The sequence below is a fragment of the Orcinus orca genome, chromosome 9 (genome assembly GCF_937001465.1).
Source record: "Orcinus orca chromosome 9, mOrcOrc1.1, whole genome shotgun sequence".
Taxonomy (NCBI): domain Eukaryota; kingdom Metazoa; phylum Chordata; class Mammalia; order Artiodactyla; family Delphinidae; genus Orcinus; species Orcinus orca.
In genome coordinates, this window is record NC_064567.1 from 20,537,477 (window position 1) to 20,556,737 (window position 19,261).

The 19,261-nt window shown below is 47.2% G+C and overlaps 1 long non-coding RNA gene across 1 annotated transcript in view; it reads right to left on the bottom strand.

The window, feature by feature from the left end:
- Nucleotides 1-4,117: 4,117 nt before the first annotated feature.
- LOC117202323 (uncharacterized) overlaps nucleotides 4,118-19,261 on the bottom strand; it is a 145,335-nt gene continuing 130,191 nt past the window's right edge. Inside the window, exon 4 of the long non-coding RNA XR_004484601.2 lies at nucleotides 4,118-4,249. This is a non-coding gene — a long non-coding RNA (uncharacterized LOC117202323). The remainder of the gene's footprint in view (nucleotides 4,250-19,261) is intronic.

The window sequence follows — 19,261 nt, forward strand, 5'->3', positions numbered from 1 at the left end:
TCTTTTATTCTGAACTCAATGCTGGACACATAGTAATAAGATAAATGCCTGCTGTTTTCTCGAAAGCACTGGGCCGCAAGATCAGGTACCCAAAGAGGATATCAGGTCATGAAACCAAACTGATCCTGAAGACAAGGTTTTCTAAATGACCTTAGTCTTTTGTATCCCATCAATTTTAAAAAATTAGGTCCCTTAGGGTTGACAAGATACTGGGAGGAGATGAAGAAGAGAATACAAGTGTAGGGTAAGACTGTAACCCTGATTTAATGCCCTGTGACAGAGGGTCACCAGCTCCCAGGCCACAAAGAACTTTCTCAGAGAGATGATTTTATAAAGTGAGTTGATGTATCACTTACATCCATTACCTCATTCAATTCTCAGGATCCAGCCTTATGCAGTAGTTGTCACTACTACACCCATTTTATGGATGAGTACATTGAGGCTCAAAGCGATAACAACTCCAGTCCCACAAATGGCAGATGACAGAGGTGATGGAGCTGGAATGTGAACCTAGGTTTCTCTGACTCTAAAGCTTATGCTCTTGATTGTGCTATATTACCACAAACTCTAAACAAAGAGCTTCTCTCTCCCTCTCTCTCAATAGTGGGTTATCACCAGAGCATTGTAAATGCAAAAGACATTGCAGAGAAAATGAGAAAGGACAGGCACTGGACTGCAACTGTGAACTAAAGCAGGCAGAGAGGAATAGAAATTGAATGAGAATTCAGCCGAAAGATTTAGGGACTGACATTCACAGGGATGAGATGCTGGCAGGCTCCCTGGTGGGATGCCCAAGAGGGACAGAGGGATCTGGGTTCTAATCTTCAACACCGTACTTAGCTGTCTGTGTGTGGCTTAGACAAACTGATTTACATCTCTATGCCTCACTCCCCTCATCGGGGAAATGGAAATAATTTGTGAGAAAATTGTGAGAATCTGTGAGAAGATGTGATTATGTACACGATGTCTGACATGTAGTACCTCAAGAATGGTAGCTATTTTTTTAAATTGAGGTAACATTGATTTAAAACCTTCTATAAGTTTCACGTGTACAGCATTATATTTCTACTTCTGTATACCCTACAATGTGCTCACCACCAAAAATTCAGTTTCCATCTGTTATCCTCCCTCCTGCCCCTTCCCCTCTGGTAGCCACTACTCTGTTTTCTGTAGCTACCTGTTTGTTACTGTTTGGCTTGGTTTGTTCATTTACTTTGTTTTGTTTTTTTTCTTACTGGGTTTTTTGAATTGTAGTTGATTTACATTACTACTTAGTTTCAGGTGTACAGTGTAGTGATTCAGTATTTTTACAGCTTACACTCCATTAAAAGTTATTACAAGATAATGGCTAAAATTCCCTGTGCTACACAATATATCATTGTAGCTTATCTATTTTATACATAGTAGTTTATATCTCTTAATCCCATATCCTCAATTTGCCCCTCCCATTCCCTCTTCCCTTTGATAACCACTAGTTTGTTTTCTATACCTGTGAGTCTGTTTCTGTTTTGCATATACATTCATTGGTATTATTTTTTAGATTCCACATATAAGTGATAACATACAGTATTTGTTTGGTTTCCACTGCCTGAGGAGACATATCTAGAAAGATATTGCTAAGAACAATGTCAAAGAGCATACTGCCTATGTTTTTTTCTAGGAGTTTTATGGTTCCATGTCTTACATTCTAGTCTTTGATCCATTTTATGTTAATTTTTCTGTACGATATGAGATAGTGGTCTAGTTTCATTTTTTTGTATGCAGCTGCCCAGTTTTCCCAGCACCGTTTATTGAAGAGACTATTTTTCTCTGTCGTATGTTCTTTGCTCCTTTGTCATAAATTGATTGTCCATATATGCATGGGTTTATTTATGGGCTCTCAATTCTGTTCCATTGATCTATGCATCTATTTTTCTGCCAATACCATGCTGTTCTGATTACTATGGCTTTATTAAATAGCCTGAATTCAGGCAATGTGATGCCTCCAGCTTTATTCTTTTTTCCTCAGGACTGCTTTTGCTATTTGAGGCCTTACATGGTTCTGTATACATTTTAGAATGTTTTATTCTATTTCTGTGAAAAATGTCCTTGAGATTTTGATAGGGATCACACTGGATCTGTAGATTGCTTTAGGTAATATGGACATTTTGACAATGCTAATTCTTCCAATCCATGAGCGTGGAGTATCTTTCCATTTATTTGTGTCTTCTTCAATTTCTTTCAACAATGTCTTATAGTTTTCAGTGTACAGGTCTTTCGCCTCCTTGGTTATGTTTATTCCTAGGTATTTAATTCTTTTTATTGTGATTGTAAATGGGATTGTCTTCTCAGTTTCTCTTTTTGTTAGCTCATTGTTGGCATACAGAAATGCAACAGATTTTTGTATATTGATTGGTGTCCTGCAACTTTGCTGTATTCATTATTTCTTTTTTTTTTAATTTAGTTTATTTATTTTGGGGTCTTCATTGCTGTGTGAGGGCTTTCTTTAGTCGCAGTGAGCAGGGGCTACTCTTCGTTGCGGTACGCGGGCTTCTCTTCTCATTGCCGTGGCTGCTCTTGTTGCAGAGCATGGGCTCTAGGCACGCAGGCCTCAGTAGTTGTGGCTCGTGGGCCCTAGAGCGCAGGCTCAGTAGTTGTGGCGCACGGGCTTAGTTGCTCCACGGCATGTGGGATCTTCCCACACCAGGGATCAAACCCATGTCCCCTGCATTGGCAGGCGGATTCTTAACCACTGTGCCACCAGGGAAGCCCTCACTCATTATTTCTAATAGTTTTTTGGTGGAGTCTTTAGGGTTTTTGAAAGCTATTTTTAACAGTGGGTCACTGACTTTCCATTGGAAACACACTTTCCATGGCCCTTTTTAAAACCCTGGACATGACAGAGGCCACAGCCCGAGGCAGGGGATGGTAGGCATATTGTCAGCCGCTCCCTCCTCCTCCCATGGGCATACCTCCCCAGCTGGAGGAAGGTCAGTGCCAGCTGCCTCAGCACACGGTCCGCTCTCACTCTGTGAGCTCTTCTGCGGCCCTGCTGTGTATTCGTTCCCTGATAAGAGGCTGGTGGTGGCCATTTTGTTAAAGGGCCAACTGGAGACATGGCCCAGATGAGGGAGAAGCAGCAGGGCATCCTCATGACACGCTACCTCATCCAAAGAGAGATGCAGCGTCCTTGCTGTGTGGGTCCATGGGACCTTGCAGAAGGTGGCCGCTTCCCCATGGAAGCCCACAGAGCCCTTTCCAACGGGTCCTGCAGCTCATGCTGGCCTCTTCAGTCTCGGTCCTTTGGAACTCACGTGGATACAGCCCCACGGAGTCGCTAAAACTGAGGCCAGCTGCCAGCACCCAATGCATAAACAGTCATGATGGCCACCTCCCCTCACACCCCCCAGAGAGCCTAGAGGGGCCTGCCTAAGGCCTCTACCAAGCAAGTCTCTCATCGTTGGCACCCTGATCAATCTTCCCCAGGGGGCCCCAGAGGAGGAGCTGAACCCAGGTGGAGGAAAGAGTGGGCCCCAGTGAGTTACGACGCTGTAATTCCATCAAGGGCTTCTGGAGAGATCATAAACTCACATCCCACATCTCCCCGTCCCCCTGGCCCTTTTTCTCCCCAGCATGATTTACAAGCCTATAATTCTGAGGCGGGACTGCTTCGTATTTCACATAATTCAAATATTTTCCTAAAACAACATCAGGCCTTCTCTTTGCCAAGGAGCAGCAGCAGCGCCCTCTGGTGACTGGTGGCCCAGGTGGGCTCTTGGGCAGAATTTCCAGAGCTTGTTGGAAACCTGAGTCCTGCCTGAAACCCAGTGGGTATGAAGGGCCTCTCTAGGGTTCACGGTCATGCAGATGTGGGCCAAGAGGGACTTACAAAGCACTGATTTCTGAGGCTCCACAGATTCAGCTGACAAGCATTTACTGAGCCCCGGCTCATGTGGCACTCCCTACAGACCCCACGAATCACATTGCCAAGCCGAGTCTTCTTTCGGCACCTGTGTTTTGGCCCTTCACATCCTTTCAAATACTAAAGACTGTGTAAATTCCGCCATCGCCGCAGCCCCTCCTGGCCCAATGCACCACCCCGAGGCCAGCGGAATGTACCAATACCTCACCTTGTGGTTCATGCTTTCATCATCGGTCTCTCCCATTAGAATATGAGCTCCGTGAAGGCAGGGACCTTCTCTGCTTGGGCTCTGCTGCATCTCCAGCATCTGGGACAGTGCCTGGCCCCGAGCAAGTGCTCTAGAAATGTCTGTTGAGTGAAGCATGAATGAAGGAATGAGCAAATGATTGAACACGTGAGGCAGCTGGATGGCTACAGCACTGACCCCAATCGATGACAGTGGAAGAGAGGCTGGCCTCAAATCCTAGACCCAAGCTTGAGCACGAAGGCCGGTGGGGCTGATACAGGACCCTTCCTGCCGCCTTTCCCTACTGCTAACTTTGCTTTGGGGGGAGGTCCATAGACAGCGGGCTGCATGGTGGCAAAAGAGGGTGACTCTTCTGGAGCTGCCACTGGGACAGGGCCAGAGAGTGGGACCCCTGAAGGGTAATCCACCCTGCTGCTGTGATGAAGGCCTCTTGTCGGCCTGCCTCATGTCCTTCCTGGGCAGCTGCAATGGCGGTGTGCCATCACTAGGTTCCCAGGGCATCTGCCTCTGGGATCAAAACAACTTGAAGGCCTCAGCTATGTAAAGTGGTGGCCGCCCCCTCTGGCCCAGATTCCTCTGGGGCCCAGCATCCTCCCCACCTTCCTGACTTCCGCCTGTGCCTGGCTTTTCCCTTTAAAATCTGCTCATGTTCTCCTCGGTGGTAGCTGGTAACTATGGAAACTACAATTAGGCTGTTTTGCTCAGTGTCTCTAAAAATTGCCAAGTGCAGGCAGCAACAGCCCCTGACTTATCAGAGACCCTGCTCAGGCTCTTCCATATGTTCTTTTAGGACACACCCTCTGAGCATTTAAGAAAATGCTCCTCCAGCTACCTGAGATGAAAGACCACTTTCTCTCTGTAAAAATTTTCATTTCACCGCAGTCCCATGTTTTTATAAAACACGATGAAAACAAATGAGACAAATGAAAAGAAAAAACAAAAGTACAACTGACAAGACCCAATTTTATAATCGTAAATTCAGTAGTCATAAGAGGACTCTTTCTAATAGCTATAAAAGTTCCTCAACACTTACTCTCAATTTCCATCCTGTATCATCGTGGGTGAGCATCAGTTTGTGGACAGGCTTCAGTCATAGACTATGCTTTGAATAGCTCTGGCCCAGAACGCCATTCAGGGTCTCGCCCCTTCCAGACACATCTCTGACCAACCCTGCTGGCCCTGCTGTCCAGCTTGGGCCTGTACCGAAAGGTGCCTCAGAGTGGAAGGTGGGGCTTCACTGGGAACACTGACAACCCACGGAAATGTCTGCACTTGAACCTGAGCAAATGTGTGTGAGGGAAGCAGCTGCAGAGGACTTGCCACGCCAGGAAATGCTCTCCCAAAGCCAGGAACGGAGGCTTACTCATCCAGCCATGAGAGGTTTTCCATCGCCCTGGATTCTAGCGTGGGATCTGATGGCGCAATCCTGGGGTCGCTCAGAGATCTGACTGCCCTGCGATTCACCAAATAACCCCACCACTGTCTCCCTGCTTGCTCCTGGAATAAGCCCACTGCATGGCCTGGATGGACATTCATCATTTTTTCTACCTGACCTCTGAGCTTCCTTCCCCTTTAAAAAATTGAGGTATGTTTTGTGCAGTAAATTACGCATATATGAAGAGTATAGCTGTGAATGTTTACACATGTGTACCAACCAGATCAAGATAGAGAACACATGCATCTCCCCCAAAGGTTCCCTCATGTCCCTTGCTAGTAAATACTGACTTTCCTGCACCCCCCTGAGGAACTACTATTCTACTTTTTATCACCACAGATGAGTTTTATGAGGTCAAACAGTGTATATGCTAGTTTTTTACTTCCTTCACTCCATATAACACCTGTGAGATTCAGCCACGCTGCAGCCTGGTATCACTGGGCTCTTTCTTTTTGCTGCATTGTGTTCCATAGTTGCTGTGAACAGTCTTGGACAGCTTTTCTGTGCACATATATTTCATTGCATTCAGATAAATATTTAATAGGGTCATTGTTGGGTCCTAAAGCAGGCATGTGTTTAGGTTTTTAAGTAGACACAAAGTTTTCCAAAGCAACTGAACAAATTCATACTTCTGTCAGAAATGTCTAAGAATTCAGGTTGCTCCACCATCTCTGCAAGACTTGGTTTTGTCCTTTTCTTGTTACCCGGTGGGTGCGTGATGGTGTCTCATTGTGGTTCGAATCTGCATCCGTCTGATGAATAATGACGTTGAGGACCTTTTCGTATGATCACTGACCATCGGGATATCCTCTTTTGTAAAGTACATGTTAACTCTTTCACCCTCTTTTAAAAAATCAGATTTTTAATCAGATGTACAGGCATATGTCGGAGATATTGTGGGTTTGGTTCCAGACCACTGCAATAAAGTGAGTCTCACGAATGTTTGGTTTCCCACGGCATATGAAAGTTATGTTTACATTATACTGTCGTTTATTAAGTGTGCAATAGATTAGGTCTAAATACCTTAATTTAAAATACTTTATTGTGGGCTTCCCTGGTGGCGCAGTGGTTGAGGGTCCGCCTGCCGGTGCAGGGCACACGGGTTCGTGCCCCGGTCCGGGAAGATCCCACATGCCACGGAGCGGCTGGGCCCGTGAGCCATGGCCGCTGAGCCTGCGCGTCCGGAGCCTGTGCTCCGCAACGGGAGAGGCCACAGCATTGGGAGGCCCGTGTACCACAAAAAAAATAAATAAATAAAATAAAATACTTTATTGCTAAAAAATGCTAACCATCACCTGAGCCTTCAGCAAGTTGTAATCTTTTTGCAATAGTAACACCAAACATTAATGATCACAGATCTTCATAACACATATAATAATAATGAAAAATTCTCAAGTACGGCAAAAATTACCCAAATGCGACACAGAGACACAAAGTGAGCAAACGCTGTTAGAAAAAATGGTGCTGACAGACTTGCCTGAGGCAGGGCTGCCACAAACCTTCAATTTGTAAAAATCACAGTATCTGCAAAGTACAGTAAAGCAAGGCACAATAAAACGAGGTTCGCCTGTATTGTGAGTATCTTCTTCTCATCCATGGGTTACCTGTTCACTCTCTAAATGATGACTTTGATGGAAAAAGTTCTTATTTTAATGTTGTCCAATGTGTTACTCTCCTCTTCCATGATTAGTATTTCTCTGTACTAAGAAAATTTTGTACATCCCCAAAGTCATGAAGATATTATTTGTTTTCTAACAGAAACTTTCTCAGATAATTTGGGGTTGTTGTATTACTGCCTTTGGTTTTCATGTTTTCACAAATGGAATGTTGCTTGCTTGCACTCAGAGGCTCTCTCAGTAAAGGGAAAACAGAACCTCTGAATATACAACTAAGGCAGAAATGACTACCTCATATAAGTCTGCTGGCCCACTGGAATGAAATGACTTTGGGCCAGGATGGAGCCAGGGATGACCCAAGAGGAGACCCCCATGCCCAGCCTTCCTGCTAAGATGGGACGACATCTCCCTCTTAGCCCTGGTCTATGCCACACTTTGGGGGTGATGTAACTGGTTATTAATTATCGTTGTTGTTAACAGGCAAGACTTGTACAATTCAAGAGGCACAAAAGAGCCTCCATCCTTCCCATGTTCCCCGGCCATTAGTTCCCTCCCCCAGGGGTAGCCGCCATTTCTGTCCATGTCTTCCTTTCCCAGAGACAGCCCATGCGAACTCTGTGATGCAATTATTCAGTTGGATGTTTGCAGGGAACACAGGCTTAAACTCAGTAAACAACAGCATGAGTATCTAAAGCGTCTCTAGCTACATGTCAGAGCTCCAGAAGCAGGGGTTTTGTGGGGTTTTTGGGGGGGGGCAGAGGGTAGGTATTTTTTCAAAGGAAAGAATGACAGGGCCATGGGAAAAGAGAGATAAATAAGGCAAGAGAGAGGGAATGCAAGGAGGAGAGAGCCGCTCTATAGTAAAGCAATCCATCTGCCCAGGGCGCTCCAGCCGGGTTCCAGATTCTGAGCCCTCTGCTGGTACCCAGGGATCAACCTGGACTTGGCTGGGATGCGTGGAAGCCATGCGTCCACGGCGCAGGCCAGGACCTCCCCTGCTGCTTCAGTGGCTCTTCCTTACTCGTTCGCACTGTGCTCCTGGAAACCTTGGACTTGCCTGACAATTTCTTCTTCTTTATGTTTTAAACATAATTACTGTATAGACTGGAATCTCCTTCCTCACAGTTTCATTGAGAGGCTAGCCCTGCCTTCCGGGACCAAGATGAGAGCCTGCACAGAGCAGGGCGGAGACGGAAGGGAGATACAGAACGAAGCCACCTTTCCAATCACGGATATGTGAAAGCAGGGGAACGTGGGGAGAGGCAGCACCCCTTGGGTTTTGTCCCTGGGAAGTGTGCGAATGCAGGACCAGATATAAGAGGAGCACGTATACGGGCTCACTCAGGCCGGTCCTGCATGTGCTGCCAGCCCTGGACATGCTCCTAACAAAGGCTGTGACCTCAGAGACAGCCACGAAAGGCCACCGTGCTCCCACTCTACTTCCGGTGGTCGTCAGTTCCACTGGCGGGGAGGAAGTTTGCCCGCACCCACCTCCCCTCCTGGCTGGAATGAGAGTCCCTATGAGTAGACCACGCCACAGGCAGAGTCAGCACTTGCTGTGCCGTCACACAAAATAGACGGTGTTCACTGCTCTGGTCATAGCACAGAATCCAAGACCACGGAAGGCCTGGTCTTTGCCCTTCGGAGCTTTTACAGCATAACTAAATAGACCATAAAAGAGAGCAAAACAGATGACTTAACCACACTTTGATGACGGCAGGAAGAAATGCCACAAGACAGTTCATGACTAATTGGTAAATGAGCAGGAAAAGTGTACTTGCCATAGCTCTGTGGATGGAGCAGATGGCAGAGGGGAGCTGAGATTTGAGTTGCACCTTGGAGGGTGGATGAGTGGCAAACAGCACAGAGGAAGGTCTCTGAGGCACATCAGAGAAAATAAGCAGTCACCCCAGAGCTCAGAGAACTGGTTCCCTGCCCACCCATATACAGTCAGGCCCTCACATCTGGGAGAAGCCGAGGCCTTGCCCAAGGTCAAGAGTGGGAGCAGGCCAGGTAGCAGAGCTTCCGGTTCCCTGCGTTGGCCCCAACAATGCCCCCCCCCTGCCCTTTCTGCTCAATCACCTACCCCCTGCAGTAGCCTGAGAGGCAGTGGCAGGCGGGGGTTGCAGCAAAGCCCTAGTGTGAACATCTGAGGTCCTCCCGCCCGGTTCCTCTTGGCCATCTGATGGTACCTCACCTTCTCGCTTGCCCATAGCTAAGTGGTATAAACTGCTTTTGCTGTTCCTTTTTTCTTCTTGTTCCCCCGCATTTTCAGGGGAAAAAAAAAATCCCAAGACACAGAAGAAAATCGCTGCTAATGTCTCCTCCTCTCCCTCCATTAGAGCTGACGCTTATAAATATTGAAGAGCCGAGCTCCACCAGGCTCGGCGAGTACCGTCGTCTGGTGGCTGTTCCCTGCTCTCCTCCGTCTCCTAGGGCAACACATCCCTGGAGGTAGAGGGAAAGCTCCAGGAGGGTCACGGAGGCAGGCAGGCAGGGGCTGCCTGCATGAGCTGGGCCACAGCGGTGCAGGGGAGCCTAGTCCTATTGGGGTAGCTGGGAGCCCAGAGGGCGGGTGGCCAAAAGAGCTGCAGTCCCCACAGGGACACAGGGGAGCCTGACCTCAGGGAGACACAGGACAGGGACAGGGACCCTGAAAGGGAACTGGGGTTCTCTGGAAGACATGTGGGGAAACAAGTCACTAAAAATAAAAGGGCCCTGATGTAAAGAACAAAACAAAACTTGTTCACACTCACCACGCCCACCGACTCGCAAGTGAGCTCCTGGGCTCAGGACTCGGGGTGCCGATGAACTCTGCTATTCTAAAGCTTTGAGGGAGGACACCTCAATACCTGGGAATGGGGTGCTGAGCTGCTTGACACCCAGGGGTCCTTGACTCATATACCCAAACAGAGAAGCCAGAGCAGGACGGGGCCGTCAGTAGCCATGCCCTCCCCATGCAGAAGGATGGGACGAGGATGGGCAGACCCATGGCAACTAGACCCCGGCAGCCCCTCAACATGCATCTCAGCAGTTTAACATAACTTTCTAATTATTCCACTCGTGCACATTTTTCTGCTCAAAAAACCCAATGCCCTCCCCAGGCCCTCTCCAGAAGTGTTCCCGAGCCCAGCTGTGGCCGTCTGGACGGCAGCACATCCTTTGAGGGTAGGTGTGGAGCTGTCAGGACACGCACTGTACACCAATAAAGCAGTGGTCCCAGCCCTAGCTTGTGCCCACGTTAGCTTGGAGTAGATTACCATATAAATTAGATTTTACTGCCATTTACGGTTTCCCCTTCCTAATTTCCCTTTTCTACTTCCCTCTGCCCCCGTGAACCTCTCTCTCAAAATTCTTCTATTTCTAGAGGAAAAGAAATCCTTTCTGTCTGGACTCCAAGTCTGCCCCACCCACAGTTTTGCTTTTCTCACCCGTCCGATCCAAAACGGTGATGCCTCTGGTTTGTGCCACAGACTTGATGTGAGTTAGCCTGGCCTGTCATTCTCGATGCCTCTGTATTTTGTAAAGTACACCTGCTGTCTGTTTTAGCATTCATTGCCGACCTACCGAAGTCTGTCTCCTCAGTGTGGATGGTCTTCTCGACACAAACCGAAGCGGTTTGGACGCTTCGTTCTATACAGACTCAGGTTACCTAGATGTAGGAATGATCAGTGGGCGGAAGGATTTTTGCCCTCTACCACCTTGGCCTCTCCAGCACTACGCCATCTCACTGCAGCAACTAGCAGTTGCTAGAACCTTCTCTGCTGTAAGGAAAGGAAAATGGCTCTGAGTTGCAGATGGGTGATTGGAGGCTGGCACCAAGAGGCAAATGAGCAAGAAATACAATATAATGAACACAGGGCTCTGATGATTCCCATTCAGTGTCTTATCTTTTCCAAGCTGCCAGGGGCTTTCATTTTCTCCCCCAAAGATTGAAAACTGTCACTCAGACTAAGGCCCACAATTCAACTCATAGAACAAACAAGGGGAGACTTTGCCTATCGCCTACCACCTACCTCTTTCCTATTTCATCAGCTAGAAGATGCTGAACGTTGAGTCTGGGAGTCAAGGTCCACGGAGGAGATTTCAGTCCTGATCAAAAGAATGGTGAGCTCTCAAATGAGCAGCTTTTTTATCTTACTCACTACGTGACAGCCAAGTCAATGCTTCCCTTTTTGCAACAACTCTGACTCTGACTCTGATCAGTTCACAGCTGGTAGAGAGAGACATTTTTCTCCTAAAGCCATTTCCATGCTCTTGATTGGGGTTTCTCAGGAAAAGGAGGAGAAGACCCTGACTGCTTGGGGTCTTTCTGGTCTGGCTTCAGGAGTTATGATGGATGGTAAGGTCCCAGGGAAGCCACAGAGCAAAAGGATCTCTAGAAACTGGAGGTTACTATACTCTAGGAGAGAGATTCACCTTCAAACAAGTGGAAGCAAAGAAAGGAGCTTGGAGAAGGAACAGTAACTGAGTGTTTACCACGTGCAAGGTACTGGAAGGCAGTTTACACATAGAGCAGGGCCAGAATGTATTAATATATTAATTTACCACCTCTCTCATTCCTCACAGCCTTCTGATCAACCAGACTTGCCTCTGATTACCCCCACCTCCACCTCCTGTGAACACACATACACTCTGAAGGAGAAATCTGCAACAAGATTCTCAGGTCTTTTGATGTAATCAGGAGACTGGGTGGTTAGAATCAAAGAGCTTAGATACAGGGGGAAAGCAGGAGAGCTTAGCCCAGAAGATTAAGATCACATTATACACAATTAAAACACTAGAAAAGAAGGAGAAGGCCAGAGAGAGTGAGAAAAGCCTGCAGGAACATGGCTTGAGAGACAGTTTGGGAGACTGGTGGGTAGGCTCCAAAGAGGCATGAGATAGACAAGAATAATGGGACAGAGGACGAAGAGCTCTCAAGGGTTGCAATGGGTTTGGGATTTGTATTTTCTTTAACGTTCTTCAAGGGATGCAGGTGAGGTCTGGAATTCCTTTTCAGTTGCCATTTGGCCGGCTTCTTTTTTCTTTCTTTTTGTTTAACTGAACTATAGTCGATTTACACTGGTGTGTTAGTTTCAGGTGTACAGCAACGTGACATACACCTGAATATATACATCTTTTTCAGATTCTTTTCCATTATAGATTATTACAAGGTATTGAATATAGTTCCCTGTGCTACACAGTAGGTCCTTGCCGTTTGACTGGTTTCTACCTGTACCTCTTTAAATGCAGTTCTATACAAAGACAGAGCTATGAGGGTCCACAAGATTTACTCAGCTTGTATATCAGGACTCACTTTGAATCAAAGATGAAAAATTCAACTACACCTCAAATAACTATCCTAGACTTGAGAAAAGAGCACAGAGCACAACTTCTCCCTGCCTACTCAGCTACCAGAGTCACCCTGCAACGGGGGAGGGGCAGGTGGGTCAGGTATCAACCCGATGGGCAGAGCAGTTGCCCGGAATGAATCTGAACTGATCAGGCATGGACGTCCTCTTACTGCGCAAATATGATTCCAGTTTCTTAGGAAAGTCCATTTATTGAAGTTGGAATAAAGATGTATTTCTCAGCTTCATAGTGGGTTTTTTCTTTTTCTTTTTTTTTTAAGTATCTTAGTTCAGTGCTCTCACATAATGCCACCTGGTACATCCTGTTCCATACCCTCTGTTCTCCTGTGAATTGCAACGCTGGCTTCACCGTCATCTCCTTGATTTTCCTGACTTCGGGGTTGCACCGAATAGCCACAGGGGGTCTTGGGATTTATTTTGGTCATGGATACCTTTATCCTTTAATGAGACGAAGACACAGTTTTGTCTTCAGTCTATTGTTCGTATTTGATGCTTTAAAATAAAATTGTGGCATCTGACCCTTTTGGATCCAGTGAAGCTGGGATAATTATGAATTAAAAACAGTTTCAGCCATGATACACAAAAATGGAAAAAAAAAAAAAACTATAAAAGGACTTCTCTTTTACCTCAAGCTGCCCTGCCCCATTTTATCCCCACATCTTTTAAATGAAAAAGTCATACCTAATGCAAAGGTGACAATTTTACAGTGAACATACATATACCCCACTAATTTCTTCCATTAACATTTTACCTGACTTGCATTATTATGTTTCTGTCCATCTATCCTCCCTGTATTCATCCATCAACACACTCTATTTTTTATTTTACTACTTTTCTATTTTTATTGAGATAAAATTTGACATATAACCTTGTGTAAGTTTAAGGTGTACAATATATTATTTAGTATTTTATATATTGCAATACGATTACCACCACAGCATTAGCTAACATCTCCATCACATCACGTAATTATCATTTCTTTTTAGTGGCTGCAATATTTAAGATCTAGTCTCTTAGCAACGTCGAAGTGTGTAATACAATATCATTGCCTATAATCACTATGCTATGCATTACATCTCCAGAACTTATTTACCTACTAGTTGCAAGTCTGTACCCTTAAACAACATCTCCCCAGTTCCCCCAGCTCCCACCTCCATTCTACTCAATGTTTATATGAGATCAGGTTCTTTTAGATTCCACATATAAGTGATACATACAGTTATCTGTCTTTCTCTGCCTGACTTACCTCACTTTGCATTGTGCCCTCAAGTTCTATCCATGTTATTGCAAATGACAGGATTTCCTTTCCTCATGGCTAAATAACGTTCCATTGTGTGTGTGTGTGTGTGTGTATACTATCAATATATCTTCATTATCCATTCATCCACTGACAGATACCTTGGTTGTTTCCGCATCTTGCATAGTGTAAATAATGCTGCAATGAACATGGGAGTACAGGTATCTAATTTGATATCTTGTTTTTATTTCTTTTGGGTATATACATAGAAGTAGAATCGCTGGATCATATGGTAGTTCTATGTTTAATTTTTTGAAGAAACTCCATACTGTTTTCCATAGTGGCTGAAACAAATTGCATTCCCACCAGCAGTGCATAAGAGAACGAAGAATGACTCAGTGGGTAAAGGATACTCTCTTCAACAAATGGTGATGGAAAACCTGGATAACCATATGCAGAAAAATGAAATTGGGCCTCTAGCTTACACCACCCACAAAAATTCACTCGAAATGGATTAAAGACTTAAACACAAGGCCTGATAACATCTTATTTTGCATGTGCAACTATAGAATAACTTCTCTAATTTCTCTTATTTTTGATGCATTTCAGAGTAAATTGCAGACTGCAATGCAATTCTCCCTAAATACCTCAGCATAGATGTCATTAACTAGATGTCAAGATCTGTTACAGATTTCTTTTACTTTGAGGTAAAATTTACATAAAGGAAATGCACAAATCTTAAGTGTACATTTGCTAACTTTTGACAAATGAATACACCTATTGTAACCCTAATCCATATCAAGGTATAGAACTCTGCCTTCAGCCCAGAATGTTCTCTAATGCCCATTTCTCATCAGTTCCCTCACTTCTACCCACCAAGGCAACAACCGTCCCAATTTTTTTCTGCCATAGATTAGCTTAGTCTGTTCCAGGGCTTCATATAAATGAAAACATACTGTATACTCCCTTCCACTTTAATTGCAAAATAAACTAACCTCTAAGCTCCCTTCAGTGCAGGGGAAAACTGGGCATTTTTCCTTGCATGGATCTAGAAAATGGGGACTTTGCTCATTTCAGGGTTCTGTGGGTCATCAGTGCTCATGCCGGATGGTCACTGCGTGTAGAATGAAGTGGTTTAGTAGAACTGTTCAGAACAGGAGAGGCCCATGAAAACACAGACTCTCTACAGGTTGAACAAGCCTTGTGGTGGATTCCCGCAGCCCTTCGCTAACCGGTGGGAAACGTTTCATGAGACTTCTTTAGTACCTGGATCTCCCGAAGCTTCGCGGGACTGCTTGGGCTGCAGTGGTGCCCAAGGTTGGGAATCAGGGTGTACAATCCACTTGGGCTCTTATAAACCCAGCCTGGGTCTGATTTGCTTCATCTCTTTGGCGCAAGGGATTGCAGGCATCCGATCTTGGGTTCTCAGTCCTGGAATCAGAGCTAAGCTGTGAGGGCTCTGCAGAATTTGTGACACGGGAGAAATGTCTTGTTTTCCTCATGCTCTCTATGGGAGAGAGCAGCCAGAAGGAGCTGTCTGCATTGCCTGTGGCGTAAGACCACCCGCCAGCACAAAATAGGAAGCAGAGGGAAGTAAACAGACCAAATTCTGAAATGCGCTCACCAGCACAACCTGTCCTCTGAGCATTTTTGTTTTGTTTCGTTTTGCAGCGAGAGATGGTAGGATGCCACCAAGCGGAAGGAACTGATCAGCCTGCCTCGATGACAGCATTAAAGAGTGGGCAAGGGGCACCCAGACGGCGGTGTCAAGCCCTCACGGGTTCTCAGGGCAGGATGCTCTGCCTCGGATGCAGAGGGCTATCAGCCTCAGTCACATGGCTTCCAGGCACATGGAGGTTTTCCATCGGTCACTACCGCCTTGAGCGCCAACACGGCGCTGCCGCGTGTCCAGTACTGAATGCGAGGGCGGCACAAACGGGAAATAGATGATGATGACGGTGGTGGTGGTGGTGGTGATGACGATGATGTAAAATGAGGCTGTACAGTAAGAATTCTTTTGAACCTCCTCTGCCTGTATCTCAAAGGGGGGTGAGACTGGATATTCACCACAGAATTGTGCAGAGCTAACCTTGAGAAGACTAAACGTGCGGCCACATGGTCAATGAGGCAGGAGGCAGAGAAGGAAGTAGAGGAGAGATCCCCTCTCCCTGGCGTGGCTAATTCCGAATTAGTCTAATGTTCACCCACATCCTGCCTTAATGGGGCTGCAGGCATGGAGTCTGCTGAAGGAGAGAGTCCACGGGTTCAGAGTTTCTGGTTTGGACCAAATAAGACGGAATTAGAGACCGACTGATGATCAAGGATGGATTGAGGAGTGTCATGGGTTGGTCTACATTAAAGCTTGAGGACCATGCGTCCGGGAAGCACGCACCAGACTGTGAAATCCCCAGCTTCTCAGGAGGGGGTGGGGAGCCTCGGAGTCCTGCGCACCCAGCCAGGGAGTGAAACAACTCCACAGCAGGTGGCAGCTGAGGAAGCACCCACAACTTCACCTAGAAGCTAAGGGCCAGCGGGAAAGCAAGAAAGATATTTTTTTCTATGTCTTCCTGCCTGTAAATCCCAATTTTGAGCCGTGGTCCTCCTTGGAAGCCTCATTCAGCAAATACACAATGGCCCTATACCCTGTGCCAGAAAGCCCTTTGTCCTTCATGCTCTTGATCTAACTCAGGGGCAGCAGTTTTACCCCGTGTCTACTTCCACGCCTGCTTCATTTCCTCCTCCCGCCCTGACACGAGAGCGGGAAAGAGAAGGGACCTGAATATTTTAAAAGTAAGGTAAAGGAAGGAGAGAGCAGAAATGAGATTACCCTGCCTCCTGTGCTCTGGATGTAATAAAACACACATGGCTACCACCCTCAAGGGACTTACTATCGAGGGTCAGGCTAAGAAACAAACTGGATGAACCAAAGGTTTTTCAGATGGGGCATCTGAGTTGGGGACTAAGGGACTACTCCAAGTTCCAACAGCAAATGCCAAAGCCAGGAACTGATCCTAGCATTCTGTGATATATATCAAAATTTAAAACCCTCCAGAAAAACTTTCTTGAGAATTGACCCACCTGTTTGCACCTTTCCTCACCCAAGTCCCAGTCTCACGCTGCCTCTATGCTGGCCCCATCTGTCCCCAATCACACTCCTTCCCTTCCCCTGGGTGGTCCAGGACTCTCCTTCCTCCTGGGCCACCCCTTCACCGCACAAAGGGACAGCCTGGAAAAGTGCCCACGTGGTACCTCCCAGGCAGTTCTTTTTATCCCACATAAGAAGTCAGGGGTACCTCCTGACTTGCCACCATCCCAGCTCCAGCCCACCTGTCCAGCTATCCAGGTGGAGTCCCATCCCAGCAAGAGCCCAGAGGCATCAATGCTTGGATCGCCAGGTGGTACAGCCACGTGCCTCAAGGGACAGAGTGATGGGAAATGGCCTAAGCAGGGCTTGGTCCCTCCGGTGCCCCCAGAGGGTCTGCTGCATCAGCTCAGTGAGTGCTGGCCCCAGATGATGAGGCCAAGCTTCCCTTCCCTGGGCCCTCGTGGCCTGACCATCAAACGGCCTGTCAAGTTCATGTTGGTCACCCTGCCCCATCTACCTGTTTGTCTCTCTGTCCCTATTTCATGCTCCCAGAACAGTCATGGAGGCAGAGGTGACTCTGAGTGGGGTCTCCCTGCCCTCCCAGCAGCTGCAGTTCAAACCACCTTGCCGTCCTTGACAATTTAAAGAGCAAGAACTGTCATATCCCAGGTTTCTGTGCTCAGTGAAGCATTGCCCATTAAGTCTCCAGGGAGACTGTGTCTTCGGAGAGCCACTCACAGGAGGGCAGAGCCTCCAAGGCTGAAAACAAGGGGCCCCCATCTGGGGATGCTGAGGGGCCGGCTCCAAAGAAGGTTTGCTCGGGGAGCTGATGTTTTCTCTTGGGCCTTTCTAGAAGCCTGGAGACTAAGGTAAAACTTCCCCCTCTTCCAGGCGTTGGAACCCCTAACCAACCAGCACCTTTCTAACCACACACACACACGCACCCGTTTCCACTGTCCTAGCAGGTACTGTTATCCCCAGTCACACTTCACTACCTGAGACAGTTCACGACAAGACAATTGCCCAACAAAAAGCTACAAAAGAACTTATTTGTAATTCCTCAGTGTGCGACCACGTCTGAATGAACTTGTCTATTTGCTTGTCCTTGTCAATGCCACCTGTCTATGGAGGATGCTCCTCAAGGGTCCTGACAGAGCTCTGCGCTGGGGACTCGGTGCCCATGCAGGTCCACCGGCAGTGATCCTAACGCAGCAAACAGGGGATCCAGTCCTAAAAGGAACATCCCCCAAATCACACCGATTGGATCTTAAAGGTGGGACAGGATTTGGCAGAGAATGTTATACTTAATATGAAAAGGGGTTTCAGTTCCCTGAGTGCACAGTGGCCCTTGGGATGCGGTCTGGGGGAAGGCGAGCGAGTGCACACGTGTGCTGCGAGGTGGGAAGGAAGCTGCCGTAGGACCAGGAGAAGCCTCCCGTGAAGGATTTCCCAGGAGGTCGCTGGGGGCTTCCCCCTGGCCTGTGAAGACAGGAGGTCCTGGCTGTGCAGTTCGGGGAACCACAGCAGCAGGTCTAGGGGATACCTCAGAAACGGGCTCTTCCAACCAATCCACACCCAGACGAGGACCCTGAACCCAAGGGGTTAGGACTTGATGGATCTGTTACAGATTTCTTTAATTGCAAAATAAACTAACCTCTAAGCTCCCTTCAGTGCAGGGGAAAACTGGGCTGGGTCGGGACTGGCCTCTGCACGCCACACTTGGTGTTGCTTTCCCCACAGCCCACAGACACGTCACAGTGCACGGTTTTGCTCCCAGTAAAACACTTGTGGCAGAGCCTCCCTCAGGGTGACAAGTGGCAAAGGCTGATGAGTCATGTCTCCAACCCTAGGACAGTGAATAGGCTTCTCTGTTCTCCTCTGGACAGGGGGTCCTGGTGGTCACATCTGCACATCCTCTGGGTCCCCAGAAAATCTGTTTCCATAGCCTGCATAGTGTGACTCGTGAGAACGGTAGAAAAGAGAGTCCCTGACTACCCAGACTTGAAGTTATCTGTGCATTTGCCCCATTCTCTCCCACACACCGCCACTGCCACTATCCAAGCCCCACTGGACTGTCAGCTCCTCAAGGTGGGCACCACACACTGTGATAACTCCAGGGCCCAATCCAGAGAATTCCACACGCAGGAGCCTGACGTATATTGAATCAAGCTGCATCGGACTAGCTGGTAAACAGTAGCTGGCTTTGCTGAGACCTGGATACACCAATGATGGCAGCAGTTCCTGGAGGTGGAGAGACAGCCCTCTGCCAGGTGACAAGGACAGAGAAACAGATTAGAAGGTTGAATCAGTAGTGGGCGGAGTGGCCTCACTTGAGCAACAATGTCAGTTCAAAGGAAATACAATTTAAAGTGCTGATGGGAATGTA